The sequence below is a fragment of the Acomys russatus genome, chromosome 15, assembly GCF_903995435.1.
Source record: "Acomys russatus chromosome 15, mAcoRus1.1, whole genome shotgun sequence".
NCBI classification, from domain to species: Eukaryota; Metazoa; Chordata; class Mammalia; order Rodentia; family Muridae; genus Acomys; species Acomys russatus.
Window position 1 is genome coordinate 26,825,075 of NC_067151.1, and position 23,532 is coordinate 26,848,606.

The following is a 23,532-nucleotide window of genomic DNA, read 5'->3' on the forward strand; positions in this document are numbered from 1 at the left end:
AGTAGGAGTTGGTCTGGGGGAGATAGGCGGTATGGGAAGCATAAACTGTGGTCAGGATGTAATGTATGAGAAAAGAATAGAAGTTTAAAGAAAAAATAAAAGAATGAGAGGGCCTAAATGATTCATCAGACACCATCTAGATGGTAATGGGTGAGTAACACATGTAAAGGAGATTTTGTACCCACAGTATACTGACCCTGGGTGTTCATCCCTGTTTTATTTTAATGATGCTCCCAAAATGACTGATTGAAAAAGATTCCATGACTATCAGTAAGTTTTTTTGGAATTTAGTTTCCCTATCTGAATGAAGTCAGCTATAAAATTCTAGAGTTGATTTTAAATCTAACTTTAGTTGTTGTTACAGCTGCTGTTGTTCCTGCTGCTGCTGCTGTTGGTATTTTTTGAGACAGGTTTTCTCCGTATAGCTTGGCTGTCCAAGACTCACTTTACAGACCAGGCTGTTAAATTAACTTTCTATGATTTAAATGATGAATCCACTTTAATAACATATGTTGTCAAATTGGCTTTAAATTTTTAACAAAAATAGAAGAATATATTCAGTTGGAAGTATAATTTTGTATGCATTTTTTAAAAAAGCAGTTGACTAAAATATTTCATGGTAAAGTTGACAAGTCTTCAAAAATGTAAATAGTTCTGTAGAGTCAATACAATATAACAACTTAATATTGTTCAAGATTACAATTGCTGAAACATAAGCAGTTATTTCTTTGCATTACATTTACCCTTAAATTTTTTACAATAAAAAATTGTATATTCTGAATGTCAAGTATCAAGTCTTAGCATATAAACCTTCATAAAATTATCATTCTAAATAGTAAACCTTCTTCTAACTTAGCAGTTTTTAACCTGTGAGTTATGATCCCTCTGTGAGTCAGTCAAACCTCTCACAGAGGTCACCTAAGACCTTTGAAAAATACAGATATTAACATTTACAATTTATAACAGTAGCAAAATTGCAATTATGAAGTAGCAACAAAATAATTTTATGGTTGGGGGTCACAACAACATGAAGAACTGTACTAATGAGTTGCAGTATTATGAAGCTTTAGAACACCTGTTCTAAATCAAAGGGTAAAAAACGTGTTTTCTCTTTTCTTCATTTAACTGTATTTACATTTTTATGCACTTGTGTAAAAGTCAAGTGAAAATAACTTTCATATAGGTATACACAACAGGCATATAAAAGTATATAAAAATTCTAGAATTTTAGACAAAAATATAAAACCATAGGATGAAATACATAATACACTGTGGTACAGATCATGTGTTCATTTGAAGCATATTGTATAACATCTGACAAAATATTCCAGAAGAAGCTAGTGGGACTTCAAGGAATCCCTAGTTCTCTTGGGCATATAAATCCATAATCCCAGTAAGGAAAAAGTCCATTTTGCATCTTTTGTGTGACACTGGAGTAGAAATGCAGGCTTCTTTATATTACAAACTTTCACACATGAGCAGTGTTGAAATAAAGGACCATTCGGACACTTTCCTTAGCTTTTCTCATTTTTATATAGGGAATAATTTTAAACTGTTTCTCTATCCTTTTTCCTTTATTCTTCATGGAGGATATGAGCCCTAGTTCTTCACCATAGGACATTTCTGTGCAATAATCTCAAAAATTCCAGTGAAGACTTCCCTTGCATGTTTGCTTCTTCCTTTGGTTGGGCATAATATAGAGGCCTTCTCATAGTGTGATGAGTCATAAAAAGAAGACTTTGATGAATTTAGTAGGATTATTAAGTACAAAGAAGAGTGGTTTAACATGCATATGTACGTATGTGTGTGTGTGTGTGTGTGTGTGTGTGTGTGTGTGTGTGTGTGTGTGTGTGTGTAGAGTGTTATCTGTTGAGACGGGTGTTGAATATGACACCACCTTCTATGCAGGTAATTGATCATAAAATCAAGCTCACAAAATTCAGCAAGCTGGAAGTAATTCTACCTTCTCTACATAAAGTGGAAGTATCAGACAGCAGAACAGTTGAGGCCACTACACACAGCAGCAACTTGGTTCCCAGTTAGTTTTGCGTCTCATGCCATTTTACAGTTTTTTGAGTCTAGTACCTTCATTGGAATGCAGCCTTAAAAGCTATAGTTTCATCACAGCACAAAAGGAGTTTTGGAAGTCATTCAGTATAAAATAGATCTTTATGACCATGTGAGGCAAAGAAAGAGTCTTTAAAATGTCCTACAGAGAAAATAGTCGTTTGAGTTTCATTGCGTTCAGCTATTTGGTTTTTACTGCTCATTTACAGTCCTTGTAGCCTTTTGACTTTCTTTAAAACAGCAGAGAGATTTTACAGTATATTTTAAAGAAACACAAAATACCTTGTTTATTTGATTATGTACTGCTCCCCACAGGACCTATCAGAATACCAGCCAGGGAGAAGTTTACCCCCAGATATCCACGATAAACTGACTTTCTCTTTGGAAAGCCATTAGTGCTTCTGACATCATTTTGTCATTTCATCATTTTCTGTCTTAATACAAGAAATTAAACTGTACACTGCATAAATGCTTCATTTTTAGTGCAATTACCATGTTGAAAACAATAGTTATGATGCAGGTAGAAAGTCTGCAGTGATCCACAGTTGCATGAAAAGCAACAAGAATAATAAAATTTTTGGCTTATAACATTGCTTACAATGACAAATAGCTGAAAATGTAATTTTTTATTCATTTCACAATTTTTCAGACAATGTTATTTAACCAATTAAAAATGTAACATTCTGTGTATTTATTTTATACTCAAAATCTATCTAAAAATTATGTTTATCCATCTTGCCAGGAAACATAGAAGAAAAATACAATGGAACATGTATAAGATAATTTAATCTAGCACAATATAGGTTCCTCAGAAAAGTCAGTTTTAATTAAAAGGAATGTATTTCTACCATTGTTTTTGCTCCATATGTTTGTTATAGCTCATGAGAGGATATTTGGGGAGTTCGCAGAGGAACTCTGAGCTTTGTGATAGGTCAATTCCACGTCTTCAATATTCAAAGACTAGCAGAAAAAAATAATGTTGATTATATTATGTATAATCAAAGAACTTTTAGTCACTCTTGCACCATTGTGACCACAATATCCTGTAAAAACAACTTAATGGATTGGGGTAGGGAGCCATTTTGACTGATAATTTCTGAGTGATGCAGTTCATCATGCCAGAAGGCATGGAGGAGTTCGTGGTAGTCTGAGTAATGATGTGGGGTTGTTGACAACCCCATGCTGTGATGGAACACCATGAGCAAAGCAACTTGGGGAGTGTTGGAACAGGACCCAAGATTTGAGTCGTGTGAGGAGAATTCTGAGTACTTGTGAGAAAACACCAAGAAACAAAGACATGAGAGTCATGTGACCTTAGTTTCTTCAAAACCACGGAGGATTGTTCTGGAAATGTGCTTCTGTGCTCCTCCCAGGTGTAGAGGATAACAGTGAGATTACTTCAGCTGATTCACTGTAGCTGGCTGTGGGGGGATTTTACTCATGAGACTCTCCTTAACATTCAGTATATTAATTGTCTGAGGTTCTGAGTGAATGAGACTTTAATTCACCTCATTTATCAGCTTTATTCTTCCAAGTCTCACCATCTTTACAGAGGTAAGTAAGGGAGGAAAGGGTTTATTTCATTCACAGTTTCATATAACAGTTAATCAGCAAAAAGTAGTGAGGACAGGAACTCCAGCAGGCCAGGAACCTGGAGGCAGGAGAGGATGCAGACGATGTGGAGGGATGCTGCTTACTGGCCTTCTTCACATGGCCTGCTCATGCTGCTTTCTTATAGAACACAAGACCATCAGCCCAGGGATGGTACCACCTACAATAGGCCCTCCTTTAGCAACCATAATTAAGAAAATGACTCATGCTTGGATTTAATGGAAGCATTTGAAGCTCTCTCCTCTCTCGTGACACTATCTTTTTTCTCAAGTTGGCATAAAATTGGCCAGGAAAACGTGGTAACAGAACTGGAAACTGAGGCAACTACTAGAGGCAGAGTTAAGTCTACAACCTTCAAAGTCCAGTCCCTGTGACACCCTTCTAAAGATTGAGGCCCCACCCTCTTAAGGCTCCACATTGTCCAGAAATAGCAGCAACAGCTGGGAAACGAGTGTTAAAACTTGGCCTTGTGGGAGCTACATAACACTAAAAATGTAACAAGCCACTTCCAGAAATAAAGGGAATGAGCATTCATACTGTGGGAAGTTTATTTTATAAGCTATGATAGGCTGTTTTAGGAACCTCTAATTACCATTATTAATTTTATCTAAATTTAGATTTCTTAAATTATAAGTGATGTTAGTTTACTCTCTTACTGTTTTGCCATTATAATTATCAAAATAGCATTTACTAAAAATAGATTACTGCTTAACCTACCTGTATTATATATAAAAATCAATTAGTTATAATCAGTGACTATTAATTATAAATGTCCTAGAGAACACTGCTTCATATTTCACTTCTTTGGTGTCTTATCAATATAGACAGATTGTTTGGCCAAATCATTAATCCTTAGACACATAAATTAAATTTAAATAAAATTTAGATTTTATATGCTTATTCTTAGTTTGCATATAATGGAAATTATTGTCTTTGTTATAACTAGAATAGTATTGGTCAAGTACCCTCATGTATTTCCCAATGTAGCCTCCCAAAAATGGAAGGCTAAAATCAGACTATTATATTGCAAATTAGAGTCATATTTTAGTTCAGTTTTAAGGCTCTTTATTGGTTCTTTTGCTTTTGTCTGCAATTCTTATGCCTGTCTCTAATTTCATTTACAGACTTTCAGATTAGCAATTTTCAAAGTTATTGAAATAGTCATATAAAGAATATTATTTCCTCCGAAGCCTTCTGAGTTTGTTTAAAAAAAAAAAAAAAAAAAAAAAACCACTGTGGAACAAGCCATACAAATAACCTTTAAGGTGGGGAAAGATTTCTTCAAGTGAACTGGAACTCATGCAGAGACTGCAAGCTGATCCAAATGCTGAGAGCCCTCAGAGAAAAAGAACCATGTGGAATTATCGTTAGATTCCTGAGGATGTGGAAACATGACTTCACGTGCCAAGGCCTATGAAGAGAAACAGTCTTCAACGGCAAGCTGTCTGGCAGACACAGTTTTATTCTCATAAATTGTACAACTCCTGCAGAAGACTCAAGTGTTTCAAGACCCAAGTTTCTTCTGAAACCAGCAATTTCCACTATGGGTTCAGAAGAAATTTAGGAGTACTGGTTCGTGTCCTTAAAATGGGAATATTATTCCTAAAAGTTAAAGGGAGATAGTCAGTGAGGTGATTCAGGGAGACACATTTGACTTGACAGAGAGACAGACAGACAGACACAAGAAACATTCTCAATTGGATCTCTATGGGGTGTACAGGAGTGCTCTGACTTGTCAGAAGTCGGGTCCCTCCAAGTCTCTGAATGAGAATGGGGCAGGGACAGACATGCACTTCAAAGCCATGAGCAGCTCGGCTCTCAGCATTAGTCTCTGAATGAGAACAACCAGGTTTTCCCATTACAAAAATGGAAATCCTTTCAAATGAACTGAAACATCACTCTTAGAAATGTAGTCTTCAGGTTTCTGTTTCGCATAAATGAAATGAATATGGAACAATGTTTGAAAATTATATCCTGTTCCTAGGACCTTTTTCTTGCCATGGTTGAAAACAAGAACACTGTTAGAGGCAGTCATATTCTTAGTTGTCTTTAACGCATTTTCCACAATTTTTTTTCAGCTGATATAAATAGTTCCTATTTTCTCATGCTATAATTTGAAATTTTATATGTGTGAATTACTTGTATGTGTGCATTATATGTACTTGCTCATGTGCATGTGTGGATGTATGGAGGCCATAGGTTGACTTTGAGTCACTCTCCACCTTTTGTCAAAGCATCTTTCTGAAACTAGTGCTCACTTGAGGTTAGCTTGAGGGACCAATGAGTTTCTATGATACACCTGTCTCTGTCCCAAGTATTAATGTGGTTGTACACATATGCTACAATGCTCAGCATTTTCATGGATGCTTGGAACTCATGCCTCCATGATTGTAATAACAACACTTTACCAACTAACCCACCCCCTCAGCCCCAATATATTCATTATTAATAACATAATAATTGTTAGTACAGAAAATTTAAATACATCCAAATGAACAATTGAATAATGTTTTAGTCATCAAGTAATAAAGCAAGATGCACAGAATATTTTAGAAGTATGAAAATGTTTCATCTCGAGGCTTAGTCATAATTTTATCCGAATACCTGCATTTGGCCTTAGTATTAAAAAAAAAAAAGTGCCTAATATAGATGTTAACATCAAGTAGACAATAGTACAGAAACCTGTTTCAGCTGCTGCATGTGTGCCAACAGTTCTAGGACTAGCTCATCATGAGCACTTAACCCGTGTCCTTTTCTGCACATCTTCAGTTTACTTAACACTGATACAACATTACTTTTAACTAGTGACAATCCATTTTATTTTTTTCTTGTTTTCATTCCAGCTCCTAACTCCCATTCTTTCTGCCATTTCCTCTTTTCCTATCACCCCTTTTCTGCCCCTTGTTTCTGTTCTCTCTCTCTCTCTGTCTCTCTCTCTCTCTGTCTCTCTCTCCCCCCCCCTCTCTCTCTCTCTCTCTGTCTCTCTCTCTCTCTTTCTTTCTCTCTTGAAGTTGCATTTAAATTTCAAGTAAGCACTCCCTTTGAGACTTTGGGAATGAAATAAAGTTTAATAATAGACACATACTATTTGAATTCCATCTTTTTAAGAACCTTTGGACAAGCTTTTGGTCTTATCCATTATCTCACAACATTGCTCTGTTACTAATGCCCTGGACTCCTTCTCTAGGCTTCCCAAGTACTGTCCCTTGTCTACCATTCAAAGGTGAGTTACCACGCCCCACATAGCTTGGTCCTGGAACCCTGACTGAGATGGTGAGCGGGTGATTAAGGTCACACAGAGACACAGGAACAGAAAATCTGGGATTAGGTAGACTGGACTTTTGGTGAAGATGCACACCTACTATGGAACAACAGAAATCCTCAGAACATTTATTGAATTGAATGCAATACAGATTGAAGAGCTTAGCTGGACTCTGTGGGAGGTGTGTGCAGGTGAACAGTTACAGGATATAAAAGCAAGTAGGAGGAGAAAGCTGCGGTTGCTTGCTTTTGCACACACTTGTCAATCGTTCATTAACACTTGGATTTGCACACATTGTCAACATTCACACTTGGAGAAGAGAAAGTCTTTGCCAATTGTAGACATGAACTATGCCCTTGTCAACAATACACATCTACTCAAGATTTTATCTACTTCTTCATATGTACTCAAGGCTTCCTTAGATCCCCATAGAGACTCACTCAAATTTACCCTAGGCTACCATTGTCTGAATTATTTCCTGCCCCCCCCCACATGTCAAATACCATGTATTTAGAGTTTTATGCTATATGCGTGCTGCATTTTTAAAAATTATTTTATTTTTTTATTATTAGCGTATGCATTTATATTATTACACATGATTAAGGCAAGCCACATACAACAGGAAGAACCATGAATCCTTATCATCTTGTTAAACAAACAATATACATCTCTGTACTTTCATAGTACCTCTGCAGCATTCTAAATATCTATGCAACTTGAGACAAAAATTGTGACTTTTGAAGTTTTTTTGTTTCTGTGTCAACCAACACAACTCAACCTAGAGACTCTATGTAAATGTTAGTACCACATTATGGTGATTAGGTGTGATCCTTTAGTAAGCAGAAAGTAAGGTTGTTTAGTAAATCATATATTACAGTTGAAACGTAACGATAGGACTCTCAGCTTGCGAGTGAGCAGGCCAAACCAGCATTTACCTCCAAAGTATGCTTTGAGCATTCCTGTGCTGCCTCATGAAGTCTAGTGGGATAATTAAGACCTGGGGGCCCTCCTAACAGTCATGTCTTAAAGGTTTTATTTCCAGCTCGGCACTGCTGAGAGTTGGTAATCATTTTATGTGGTGACATCATGAGGCCCATGTTCCTGAAGGAGCTATCAGGACTGCTCATCCCCTTCCCCTCACTCTTATATGAAGGGCTTTGCTCCACCAAAGGCTCCATGGCATGAGCTGCTGCCTCACTAGAAGCTGTAGAGCAACCCACCCATCTGGCAATGAGATGAGGTGTTGGATACCATTTGCCCAAACATGTCTTTTCTCTTTTGAAACACACTATCTCAGATACTTGTTGCTGTACAGACCATTAATGAATAAATAAATAAATAAGTATAATATAATAAATTACCACCTAAGTGTTTCCGGAACACAGGATATAATTTTAGCAGGCAGTATCCTGCTCAATTTATGGAATAGGTTTGCTGGCACTCTATGGAGGAATGCAGCTCAGGACTGACAACCCCACCAGGAAGCTGCCTTGAATGACATCTCAGCCCTAAGTCTTTTACCCACCACTGCAGTTTGTTAGAGCAGTTGGAACCTCGTGCCCTGCCCTTTTCCCCCTGCCCCCTGTTCTCCAGCACTCTTCTTACGTAAAATAAAAATGCCTTCCCTCCCAATAGAAAAAGTGAAAAAAATCATAATATAATGTTGTCTAAGCCTCAGAAAAGCAGTGAGGTCAAGAGTTTTCCATCTTCTGCTGTGGCTGGCTGAAATGCCTCTATGAATCTGCATTTCCACCCACAGTCTTTAAGGTGATTTTACCAAAATGTCTACCACAGCCAGGAGTCTCCCTGTCATTTTTACTATTGCCACTTTGGATAGAACAGGGAATCACTTGAAATTAGGATACAGGACTCAACCTAAGCCAAGGGTTTAGAGTGAGGATGCTAATGCAACCTGCCTTCCATTGCTCACTGGTGCATTCAAATGTTGTTTATTAAACTTTATTACAGTTCATAATTATTAACTATAGGAAGATATGTTTTTATTAATGAAAGGAGATGCCATATTATAAAAAGAATTCTCTTTCTGTTTCCCTGGTCATACATACTGAATAGACTGTGCTCCAGATGAGTATGGGTATATTCCTTTAAGTCTAATAGCTTTATTCAGATCCTAGATATACTTCCAAAGCCTCTCATAGTGTACGCTCATCCAGCTTTGTCCCGTTGCACTATTTTGTTATTTCTGTTTAATGTATTCTTTCCATCTCATTAATTCTCACAGCTAGCTTCATTCTTCTACCATTAAGAGCAATTAAAGTCTCTTATTTTTCTGGACATCACTCTTCATACATAAAATGCAAAAGGATATATACATTTAATGGCATGTAGTGGCCATAGGAAACCACAAATCTGATGCATTTTATGCTATCTGTTTTCAAGTCTGCAAAGTAAATTCCTCTGTTCTGTGACAAATCCTTTTGATGCATAGTTCACATAAATAACTGCATAAACAAATGAGTAAATTCCAAATAGATTTTATAATTGGGACATTAATTGAAATTGCCATGTTTTACTCCTTATTTTATAGGCAGCAGCACAATACCAGAAGAACATTTAAAGTTTGTAAAGGCAACAGTTACCCTCCCTTAGAAGTACTGCTCTGGCCCACATACCAAGAGACACAAAAGACTATTAGGCATAGGAAGGGTATGGAATAAGAAAGGACTTTACAGCATGTCCTGGCTGCAGTTCAAACAATTCTTAGCTTAATCACAGAACCTGCCAGACTCTGGAGTTAGTGAGACTAACTCAGTGGGGAGAAGAAACGTGTGGTATTTATAGCAAGACCCATGAGACAAGCACAATGCAATCATTTGGGGTTTGGCTACGGAGCTGTGTCATCTGCACCAGACAACTACATACCTTACAATAGACAGCTCCATGGGTGGTAATGAGCCTTGGAAGAGAGAGAAAGTAGTCTATGGGTCAACAGTTGTCCATGTACGCATATATAATCTTGGCTATGTAGAAAGCTATTATGTCTAAAGGAACTGGTTTGTGTCAGTAAGACGGGACCAGCAGCTATTCGTTCTAAGATATAAATGGGATATGGATGACAGATCTAAGCCAGATGGCAGAGGAAAGTATGTTGAAGAATTAGCAGGCAAAATTCCCAGACCACCTACCCTACCTTCAACCTCACATATATCCAAGAATTGACCAAAAAAAGGATAGGTACAAACTTCTCAAAGAATATTCTCCTGTGTATCAACCAATTTAACCCATTACTTCAAATCTCCTATAAGTTAGACACCACATTTTATATGTTCACCCTGTATTGTGTAATTATTATATGCAATGTTTCATAAAAATACTTTCATGCAAATATATAACGTATATTGAACATACCTCCATGGTCCTGTATATTCCAATTTTCCATCCATCCCATTTCCAAATAATCTGCACTACCAATAGGTACCAAGCGGACCATATCCAATACCTCCCATACTATGAAGGCCACGAGCTAGCTCTGTTCCCTAGGAATAGCTTTTATACTCTTTTCCATGAGAGTCAAATCAGCACCTACACCTAGGTATTTGTTTGCTCTATGAGGATGCCTGCTGGTCTTCTAGCCTGTTTCCTGACAACTTTAAAGTTCAGTGATGTCTGGCAAAGTGGAAACATCTACAACAGGGTAGAATCACTCATCTATGTCTACCCTATGTGGGGATCTTGTTGCTCACAATCGTGGTTCCCCTTGATGACTTGAACTCAGTATTTTGTCTCCAATTATTGGCAACTCCTAATTGTTCCCTAGGTTCTCCACTCCTTATCTTCAGTATATCCCCTTTTTCTCTTTTCTCTTCTCACATGGAGGTAAGCACTGGTTTTGCTCTAACATATAGAAGCTTTCTGCCTCTTTCAGTTCCCTTCCCTCTGTAACCTTAAAAAGCAGCTCTGGTTGTCTCAGCAGCTTCCAAGTCTCTGCAAGCAGATTGTTTTCTGGTATTTACCCATACTTTCTGTTCCCTCACTTGTCACAAGAGTATCATAAGAGTGATATAAAATATGAAAGAAGCTTATATCTTCATGTCTTTGATAAATAGCAACAATTATTATTCTACAATAAGTCATTTACAATTTAGGTTTGTTGCTTCCAACGATACCCACAACATCAATATAAGAATGATTATTTGAATAATCTCATTTTCTATTTTTAAATATGGAAAATCAACACCAGAACATAAAAAATAATAAATAAATGTGTTAACTGATAGGTTATAATGGAATGAGGTAATGGTGAGATGAAGTTATATTATATACATCCAGGTTTATGGGGAGCAGCGGGAGATGGGGAAAGAAAGAGAGAGGCACACATGGAGAGAGAAGAAGGAGAAGGGAAAGGGAAAAGAGAGAGGGTGGAGAGAGGAGAGAGGGAGGAAGAGGAGGAACCAAAATGTCTGTGTTATTTAGTGAAATGCATATCAGAGACAGGAAGCCCCATGCATGTGTTGGATAGTTCAAGGTAGAGGGGCAGTATATACCAGCCACTCACTGCAGCAGGTAGGGGTCTAACGTTAACATCTTTGAGTTCACAATATGTGACAAAGCTGTATCTTTTAAATTTATGAAAAAAAATGTATGTATAAATGTATCGTTCAGTGACCTAATGACCCTTACAAATAGATGTCTTTGTTTCCCACAAGTAAATTATCATGTTTCTATAAAACTAGAGAGCTCTGAATGTGCAGTGAAAACAGTGCTGGGAGTGATATACAGTAGTCCTGAATCAGTGCTAAGTGTGTGAGCATCATTCAATGGTATTACGTATCAAGGAAGAGGCTAGTTAGCAATAAGTACCTAGCCAGTACTCAAGACCAACCCAAAGATCCACACAGGGCACACAGTAGGCAAGTGCTGCAGGAAATACCTTGGAGTCATTAAAGTTTTATTTTTATTTACTCTGCACTCAGAAACCTTTCATTATTATCAAAATTTCCTGAAGTAGTACAATCAGTTAAATAGCCCAATGTGGAGTTGGAACCCACAGTTTTAGAAGTTGGGGCTTTAATAATTAAATAGCTAGAAAGTCTCAATCAGAACAGCCTATCATGAGGGTATTTTCAATTTAGATCTTAATTATCTATTTTCAGATATTCCAAAGATGTCAACAAATTATAGTTCAAAATGGAAAACAATTATAGTTATTTTCATTACGAAATGGATTAGATATTAGCGATAGTCGTCTCTTCTCTGATAGCCCTAGTTTATTCTCTGTTACTGTGATAAAATACCATGACAGTGAGTAATGTGGGGTGAGATTTGTATTACTTACAATTCCAGGGCATAGGTCACCATCTAAGGAAAGTCCTCAGGAGCTACTTACATCACATTCAAAGGAGAGAGAGAGAGAGAGAGAGAGAGAGAGAGAGAGAGAGAGAGAGAGAGAGAGAGAGAGAGAGAGAGAGAGAGAGAGAGAGAAACAGAAAGCGACAGAAAGACAGAGACAGAGAGACAAAGAGACAGAGAGACACATAAAACAAAGATTGCATGTGTGTTTTCTGCTAACTTTCTGCTGAAAGAGTCCAGGGCACACATTTCAAGATTATTTCTGCACACTCTTCCTCTGGGTCTTCCACTGCAATTAAGGAAATTAAGACAATCCCCATGGACACTCCCGTGGGCCTCCCTGATCTAGATGACCCCTCATCTGTACTCTTTTCCCAGGTGATTTTACATTGAGTCAAACTGACTACTTAAACTAACTATCACATCAAAACACACAGACCTGATTTTTCACTGTTCTTCAATTTTGGAAAGTTCTTTAGTGTAAGTAATGTATTTCGGACATATGCAGATCTATTTACTGATAAATGGAATAAGTTATGACCTACTGTCATTCTAAAATTGATGAATTATTTAATTCATCTACTTATTTATTTAATTTGGGAGGTTTTTGCCTGTATGTATGCATGTGTACCATGTGTTTGTGCCCTTAGAGACCAGAAGAGAGCATTAGATCCCCTAAGACTAGATTTACAGATATTTATGAGTCATTGTGTAACTGATGGGAGCCAAACCTGGGTCCTCTGCAAGAACAATTGGTGCTCCTAACCACTGAGACATCTCTCAGCCCTGATTAACTCTATTCCATGCCATAAGGCAAAGAAAGAAGAGGGAATGCATGATTGTTTAATAAATGCTTTTAATGTCATTATAGGTGCCTGGAAGTCAGATTTCCAAATGCAGGGTGAATGATTGTTTTATAGGTTTGTTTGCTTGTTGTTGTTGTCTTTAATTCCCCAAAGAATACATTTCATCAGAGTGTTTATATGTGACAAGTCTTCCCAAAATGTAGTCATCTAGTTTGGGTAATAATAAAAAGCCAAACATTCTATAACAATGGCTTAGGGTGGGTAGGATCTGTGCATTGTCACCGAAGCCTAGCCCTATCTTTGGGGAAGGCTACTGATAAAGGCTCAGAATGGTGCCACAAAAGATGAGCAGAAGGAGACTTAGAAAACTCCACGGGTAGCTGAGTTGCAGACGTGTGATGTTAAAGCTAACAGCTCAGCTTTTAATGGCTTCCCATGCAGCAGCAAACAACTGCAGCAATGTTTGCAGTCCCCTTCTAATAAAATGGAATGCTAAAGAAAGCTATTTTATGGCTCTTGTTTTAACAAGGGAATTTCTCAAGTATTCAAGAGGCAAAAGTTAAAATGACTTCCCCTGCCAAGTTTCAGGTGTATTGAACCCTATCGCACTGTTGCTGACTACTTCAGTGTGGCTTTGAATAATTCATTTCTCCATCTCTGTTTTTCTCAGGAAGCAGACACCATAAAGAAGCCTGACTTAATCCTTTGCTGACTCACTCTTCCTTCTTCCTATCCATCTGAAAGTATGCTTCTAATACAAATATAGAGTAAAATTTGCCTGTCCAATAATAAAATAGTGATAAATAGTTTGAATTCATCTTATTTCAGTCATATTGCATAAAATCGAATTTCAAATATCTTGGAAGTTTAAATAAAAAGTATGCCATGTTCATCAAGCAGCAAACATTGGCTCTTATAGCAAAAATATATAATTTTTCAAAAATAACTTCATAATATAGTTTGCTTTTTAACCTAGCTGGATGAGCTAGAGAGCAATGCATTCTGGGTAGAACTCTCATAAAGCCATATTGAGCATGGTACAATATTATGAAAACTCAGACTATTCTTCATTATTTATAATGTAAAAATTGAAAAGTTGGAACAAATTTATTAGAACCCATTGGCAAATAGTAGAAGCTTTTTAAAATTCTCAGTGTTATTCATAGTTTAATGGACTGCTCCTAACACTGTACAGCCTTTCCTTGCTGCCTGGCTTCCATATTGAACAGTTAATCATCTTACCTATCAAATCAATTTCTTTGCTGCTAGGCCTATGTCTGTTCATGGCATGCTCCCCTCCCCCAGACTCTTAGTCCCTGGGTCTTGTTGGTAGGCATCATTCTTAACTATTTATTCTGATTTTGTTATCAACACACAGTAAAACATAATCAATACTATACAGTTTCCTTCTATGCAATTCTGCAGGTATCTCCTCCACTTGTGTTCTTACTCCCTTCAGTCAGGTTTAGGGTTCTATTAACTTTTACAAAGGAAACAGTGCCCATAAGCATGATCAACCTTGCTGCAGATTTTGTGAATGAACTTTGTTACTGTCTTACACGTACTTCCTCAGGGTTGGATATGAACATCTCCTTAGTGTGTCGAAGCAGTCGTGATTACCCACAGAATGTCCTCCATAGACTATAGCTATAAGCATCCTCTTGTAGAAAGGGACAACGAAGAGGCACACAATGTCTGTTTTCCTTCAGAAATCATCACAAGGCCACTCACTACTTCATAATATGAAGGAGGCGCAGACTGAGTAGGTTAAGCCTAGGCGAGAAGAGTAGAGCTGCCCATAAATTGTCCACTGGACTCTAGCACTGTAGGTTTCCTGAGGTCTCCGTGTTTGAGTGAGACTATTTCCAATACAGCTGTCCAGAAGTTGCTCGGGTGACGTCTGATAGTAGAATCACTTTTGAGCATTTGTGATGCTCTAAGTAACTGAAATAAAGTGGATACCAAGCAACGGTTTAGATGGAATGTTTCTTCGATATGTGATCTCTTTGTCGTCTGGAGTTAATAAGCAGCTTACTCATCTAGGCTTGCTCACTTGTCAGTCATCTGCGGCTGTTCTTACTCTGCAACAACATAGTTCAGCTGTTGTCACAAAGGTCACACGACCAACAAACGCAGAACACTTAGTATCTGAGTTCTTGGAGAAAACTTCTGTTGACAAGAATGTTATTATCTAATTAATGTCTGCATCTTCGCACTCATCTAAACTCTGTCCTCCATTCGTACTGTCAGGGTCCATTTGAAAGCATGATAGTCACTTTCTCAAATGCTTCAGAGCCTCACAGTACACAGTAAACTACAGCATGGGAAGCTTGTGGTTAACAGCTCTGTGAACCTTGAAGCCTGATGAACATTCAGACTCCTGAGTGGGCATGGTCTTGCACTCCTGTGGAACACATGGAATATCCATCTTTCTCCTAAAGAAATATGCCAGGGTGTTAAAAGCTCATCTACAACATTGCCCACCGAAGCAATGGTTCATCAATCTATCCACTCATAATCCATCTTGTGAAAGTTCCTTTGGGGAGGGTTTCCTTAATCTTCTCTTTGCTTTACTCATTTGTCTGCCACCCCTACTGAATTTCAAACTTACCAGAAACGAAAGCTTGCCTTGCTTCTCCTTCATCTGCTGTTGGTCTGTGTCCTTGCACTTGTTTAATTTAGCAGGCATCTGTTTTACAACATACTCTATCTCATCCACTATTCTAGTAAAAAACAAATGCAAAGGAAAGAAACAAAGCCCTAGTAACTAAGAAGTTACTCCCTAGTTTTACAATTTAAATTGTGAACAGTAAAGTGTAATGCTTTTTAAGCAAAACTATACTCAAGATAAAATTTCTACTTGAGTCAGACAGGAAGGCAAGAGAAAGAGTCTCAGTGAAGTTTGAAAGAAACTCATTTGTCTCAACTAGGAACTAATCAAAGAGAAAAACAGAGAAGATAAGTTTGGTGTAGCAAGTTGGCTCAGCCAGTAAAGGCACACTGATGCTAAACGTGACACCAAGTCGGATAATTCAATTCCTGGGGACCACATAGTAGAACAAGAAAACAGTTTCCTCATTCTAGACATAGTGCCTGCATGCTCAGGTGTATACATACATACAAACACAAACACACAAACGCACGCACACACACACACACACACACACACACACACACACAAACACACAATTGGATATAATTAAAAATAAATAAAATATAGTGATAGAAAAGTTTTGAACAAAAAGAAACATTTTAAGCAAAGCAAAATTAGTAAAGTAGTATGGGGGAAGTTGGGGAATTATGAGCAGTCTACGGAGCTATAATCCAACAGACTCTGGGATGCTGTGTGCTAAGGGTTAAGGCATATAAGGAGAAAGGAAACAAATCTTAAATAGAATCTCGAATGGTAATGGTATATTAGACTTCATGTTTTAAGTAAATATTTCCTTTTCCAGTAATCATTAAGGTTGATGGATACTAGAAATTTTAAGAAGCAAAAAGGAGGAGATAATGGTCAATTAATCTTGGGAAAGATTTGGTTAAATAAAGTTATTTACCTCTTTTTTTTTTTATGGAATCTTTAAAGAAAATAAGTGAGTAGGGGAAGGATTATGAAGTAATTTTATTTCATGAAGTCCATGAAATCTATTCCTCTGAAAACATCTCCAGGAAAAGGTAGATTTTAAACAGTTATGGGCCATACCGCTCAGAGGTTTGCAGGACAGCACGTATTCACTCTCCCCAGGTGCAATGAGAATAATTATGGGATACAGAATTGAGGTAGGATACTAAGGCAATGTCACAGCAACAGAAGCAACGATGAGTAGATCATGAGAGAGGAAAAACCCCTGGGATGTTTAAGAAGTAATAAGGGTACAATGTGTTGATTAGATATGAGAATTTAAAAAGGAATGCATTGGGGTGAAGCTAAGGCAGAACAGGTAAGAGCACTACTTGGTCTTCCAGAGGACACACTTTCCATCCTAAGCACCCTCATGACAGCTCACAACCATCTGTAACTCCAGTTGTAGAGGATCTGACACCCTCTTCGGGTCTCATTGGGCACCAGTCACATATATGGTACACAGATGTACATGCAGGCAAATATGCACATGCAGGAAATACATACGCATACAAATGAATAATAAAAACAAAAAACAAAAAAGGAACATATTGGCTGAATTACCCACTTAAAGTCCACAGATAATTCCCAGTTTCTCAGAGAAACTTTCAAAGTTCTATCATTAAAGGTGTTCTCTGCCTCCTATTTCTCCTTGATCTCATCTGTTATCTCACCCCTTCCGACACCTTTCCCAACAAGAGACTGTGGTCTTTTATCTGCTCCCCATGTTCTGTTTCCTCTGACCTCACTCCTGGACACCTGCAAGTCTCGGCATGCAACTGTCTCTGCCAGCTCTTCAACCAAGTAAAGCTCCCCGCTCGGGCTTCAGAAACTTTGCCTCAAATTCCTTCGGCGTACAGGTCTTCTCTAACTGCTAGATGACATCAGTCTCCCGATCCACCTACTTCTAATCCTAAGATGTTCTCACAGCTGGATTTTCAGTCCTTTTCTTCTTATTATTATTATTTGATTAATAATATCTTTCACTTTGAGCAAAATCTTTAGGTGATCGAAAAGTGTGCTCTCATCAAAAAGAACAATTGGTATAATAGAAAAGGTGTATTTTGTTTAATAAAGAAATAATTTAATATCCGGCAGACAGAAGAGCAAGCCATCAGATCTATCTCTAAGATGAATGATTTGGCAGCAAGCATACCATTGTCTGTCTGTGAACAGAACGTTGACCATAAAAACAGACATGATTAGTACTTGGTTTTGCTTGGTTGGTTGTGTTTCTTTCGGGGGGGGGAGGTTTATTTAAGTCTTCCTGTACAGGTTAAGGTGGTGTGAAACGCACTGTGCATCCAAGATGGTCTCTAACATGCAGTTATTCTGTTGCCACACTCACTCTTCCAACTATTGAGATTACAGTTGGCAGCCAACCTGCATGACTTATTTTTAATACACGGTATGATATTTTTAGAATGTCTAAGCAGTTAGTACGTAAACACTAGAAGAGAAAATGGTTTAAGCTAACAATGGCAAGGGGCATTTTGAGTCCTCATTATGGTTAACAAGATAAACTAAAAGGAATAGGTCTAATATAATGGAGTGTCCAAGAATAGAAGCCCAAGAAATAACTGTGTGATGGAAAGATGGCATAAGAGAAATTTAATGATGTTAAATTCTCAAAATAAATAAAGAAATAAAATGGGCAGGACAGTTTACAGAATTATAGCACCAATACTGCGAAGGATAAGCCTACATTGATGTGTACTGGCATTCTCCATTTTAAACAGAGCTCATCTGTGAGTCAGTTATTCCAGTAAACATACACACAGAGGTACACTGGTTTGTGTTCATGATGGATACAAATTGTCAAGATATTATAAAACCCTAGAACTTTATAGAAAGGAAGAAAACTCTCATCAATCAGAAGCCATATACATTCCTGAAATATGGAATATAACAGAATCAGAAGTTGTCTAAGTATAGTCAATTTCCATGAAGAAGACATCAGATGCTTAAGGCTATGTATGTGAGTTGAACTATTCCTTCCCTATTGGATTTCTTTATTGATATATGAGGCAAATAATTCTTATTCTTTCATACTCGTGTTACATAAATTGATATATTTTATTATATATTTCACATGATATTTTAGGGAAACAACCTATGTACATACTTCAAATATAAAAAAGGGTGAAAAATCTGACCTAATAATTCTTCATCAATGGCATCTGGCATCTTAAAAATGTTTGTGCTTTAACAGACCCTGGAGAAAGAGAATGCAGGCAGTCCTGATAAGACTGGATAGGCTGGGGTCAGTTGATAGGCAAGGAGTTCTCCCCCCTGAGGACTAGGGAAAGGGGATAGGTGGGAAGAAGAAGAGGGTGTGGGGTTGGAAGGAGACAAGGGAAGAGGCTATGAGCAAGATATAAAGTGAACACATTTTTAAAAATAAAATTAAGTAAAAACAAACATACAAAAATATTTGGAAACTATTTACTGTGATACATTGAAAAATATGTCAGGGGGGTATTCAAAGAGAAATCCACAGATTGTTGAGCACCGTCTAAAGAATGATGAACTGATGAACAACAGACACCCTTTCAGCTTTGCATGTGTAAATTTATTAAATATATGACAAGCCAAAGTAGAGGTGTAAGCAAAAGAACACGTAGCAGATTGATTAGATGAATGGATAGAAAATGATACTTTTTGTTCTCTTCCCTCCATGTCACAGAGTCATGAGGACCAGTTCCTACCCAGACAAGGGGTTTTGGAAAACACATTGAGACCAACATGCTTGGATCTGAAACATAGGGACTAAAGAGAGTGAGGGGTAGTGTGGTGTGGTGTGGTGTGGTGTGTGGACTCTATTCTTAGAACCAGCTTCTCAGTGAGCTCAAAATATACATGACAACTTACCAGTATGGTATATACTGAACATATTAGCCAAGTCAATGAAAAAGGTCACTATGATTAAGACAATGTTTTTATAAACATGTTCATCTATACAAGTATAAAGAATACTACTAAATTGAAAATCGATTATAGGTTTTTAATTCTTAAAATATTAAAAATCACCTTCATTTTATAATGTTTGTAAACAGATGGGAAATATCAAGAAGATTAAAATTCACATGGGTGTATGTTTCATGCTTCCTTTCAGTATTATGGTGAGTCTATAGTTAATGATTTTATTTTTTATTTTTTGAAATGATCTAAAATTCAATCCAGCCTCAGTGAATAAGTAATTCTAAAAAAGACTTTTTAAATGGTCTGGTTGAGGGAATTCTTTATGACATTTAGGATGCAGACTCCTCCTTTGGTAGCCTAAATTCTAGAACTGGACGATCTGAAGACTTTCATCAAGTGTGCATAACAAACATAATGATAGCATACTCACAGAGGACCTTGCCGGTCTTTTTCTTGAAGCTACTTAACATGCAGCTGCAAGTTGTATTTCTCTGTGTTTTTTATTCTAATAGTCTGAAAATTTTATGTGCAACCTTATTTTGATTATTTTCTTAAAAGTGATATGCAATACTGTAACCTTTTAAAACACATATTGAAAAATATTAGGATCCTGTCGAAACATCTATCTAAAACTTGTAATTGGTTTCTTTACATTCACAAATGTCTTTTATAATACATGAGTTGTTAATATATCCTTTGAAAATAGAACACCTAACATCTAGGATCATACACAGAATGTTTAAACTGTCTTGTTTTATTTCCAATGTAAGATAAAATTCATCTAATTTCCACATTTCCTCTTTGTGTTCAAGGCATGTTACTGAGTCTGTTCATAAAGATGTAAACATGAGAGAAAACAGTGGTTCAGAAAAGTTTCTACAGACCTACTAGATTTTCGTGTTTCAATACAAAATCTATCTTTTCATTGACAATACATTTTAGACTGTATGAACTGCACATTGTTAAATAAAAAGAAATATAATCTAAACCAATAGCAAACAGTGTAGGAAGAGGCTGAGACCACAACAGCTCCTTATGAAGGAACAGAGTGATGATTTCTGTGCTATCTGACTCATGATGTTACCAAAATGGCTAATTCAAGTATGTTCCTCTTGCCATTTTCAGGTGTAGAATATTTAATGTAGCAATTTCAGTCTTTCAGTGCATTATATACAAATTATGTGGAAGTGTTAAACAGACTTATGTGATTTGCATATATGAATCATACTTTAACCAATTGGCATATGATTTTTGAAAAAGCATACTAAGACCAGGAAATTTAAGGAAAACCAAGAATGAAATGGTTAGGAAAGCATGAAATTATTTTGGATTAAAGACATGGGGATAAAATAAATCTCACCACTAGCAGGCCATACCTGTAATTCTAGCACTTGGAAGGCAGAGGCAAGAGGATCAGACCCTCAGAGATAGAATGAGTTTGAAGTCAGCCTGGCCGGCAAACATGAGTGTCTGTCAAAAGGCGAAAAGAGCTGGACCCAATGGTGTGCACATTAGTCCTAGAGCTCTGGAGGCAGGAGCAGGGTGACTGTTGTGACTCTGAAGCCAGCCGGGCTACATAGCAAGTTCCAGGTCAACCAAGGCTACAAAGTGAGATTCTGGGGAGGGTGGGAGAGAGAGATTTCAGAAGCCACACATTTCTTATGCTATTGTATTGTAAATGATTGCTTTGACGCACAAATGGATATTTCTATAATCAAAGCAAGTGTGCCAATATTTTTGTACAAATATTTCATCCGAAAAGAAGAGACAAGTATATGGTGACCTTTTTGATTCACTGTGGTGAGCTTGGTAGAACTGAGATTTCATGGAGCCACACAGCCATAGCTCGGTAAGTACAAGGTGACAGAATCTGCTTATGTCATTTCCTGGTATTTTCTATATAGACTCAACAATCTGTCATGAGCAGCCATCAAATAACACTATCTCTGAGCAAGCCATGAAATTAAATGACAAGGGATTGCAATATGATAAATATTTTCTATACGTATGTTTAAAATGCAATGAATACCTTACTACAGACCCTAAAAAGATTTATTTTCCCATTTGACAAATTGTTGTAGTGGGAAAAAAACATTAAGAACACATGCTCTCTCAAATAAAAGTTCCATTTAGGCACAATCAGTGGGGTTTAGTTAGAAAATGTGAATAATTGAGCATGTGGCGTCTCTCTCTAAGCAACAAACTGGGGTCACGTAAAAGTGAATTCTGGTTAGACAATGGCTGCACCACACAGAATCCTCTTCTAACGTGTTTTCTTCCCTGACGGCAACCTTTCAGCAAGAATTCAAACAACTACTCTCTGATTAAATGCTACGAATAAAGGTCTTCATTTAAAATGCAAAACTCAAATGGCACGACAGTAAAAGCCCTGAACAGCCTGAGGATACAGCTCAGTAAGAGAGCTTGCTGTGAAAGCACAAAGATCCGAGTTCGAATCCTGAGCAAACACTTGAAAGCTAGGAGCTTGTAGAAATGGCTCCTTCGTGAAGATCTTGCAGAGGACTCAAGTTCATACCCAGCACCCTTGTCCAGCAGCTCAGAAATGTCTACAGCTACAGCTCTGTGGGATCCAAGGCCTCTGACCTTGGTGGGGAATCTGTACTCACGTGCACACACATACATGTCCCCCACACACGACCAAGCACATATAAACACACACACATACCACATGTACACACCACATATGTACATAACACACAAATGCACCACATACATACACACCACACACACACACACCACGTATACATACCATACAGACAAACAAAAACACGACATCCACACACCACACCACACACACACACCGCATATATACACACCACATCACACACACACACCGCATATATACACACCACATACATATACAACACACAGATACCACATGTACACACCACATACATATACAACAACACACAACACACAAATGCACCATATATATATACACAACACACACACCATGTGTACACACCACATACACACACCACATACAGATACAACACACACATACCACATGTACACACCATATACACACAACACATACATACACCCCACATACACCCCACACACGCATCACATACACACACCACATATAAACTACACAGACACACACACACACACACCCCAAGCATACATAGACACATCACATAAAAACACAATACAGACATACACATATACTCAAAGTGCACATACACACACCATATGCATATACAACACACACACAGCACATATACACACCATACAGCCGTACAGACACACACACCACACACCCATACACCACATATACATACCAAACACACACACACACACACACACACACACACACACACACACACACACACAAGTCTTATGACAAAAGAAGCTGAATATGGCTACACATGTGCTTGCTTGTAGCCCAGGCACTGTAGGACTGCAAAATCCCAGGTAGCTGAAGTGTGAGCTTCCAAATCAGTCAATCTCTGCTTCAAGGTGCTCAGGCCCAACGCAACACAAGAAGGCACTGTATGCCCTGCTTAGCTTTCCCCATGCTTGCTGATGAGAGCAGGGGCTGTCTCACCACACACATACACAACCGCCAGCACCAGTGCAAGCACAACAGAACTTCCCACCACGGACACGGCAAGGATTAGAAGAATGAAACCCAGGACACTCACTGGAGTCTTCATGTACTTCACCGTCCCGACTACAGTGACAGAGGCTGGCTGCACAGAGTCCCTCTTAGTACACAATTTGAGCATCCTAGTGTGGTTCTCCTGCTCTCTCTAACAAGATGGTAACAGAGCACCTGAGGAGGGCACCCTAAATCCCCACTGGAGGTTTCAGGCTCAGTATACTTAGGTAATTGAGGATGCTCCATATGCAAGAGAAGAGAGGTTAAGATGACAACTCTAATAGCTAAAAATGGTAATAAAAAAAAT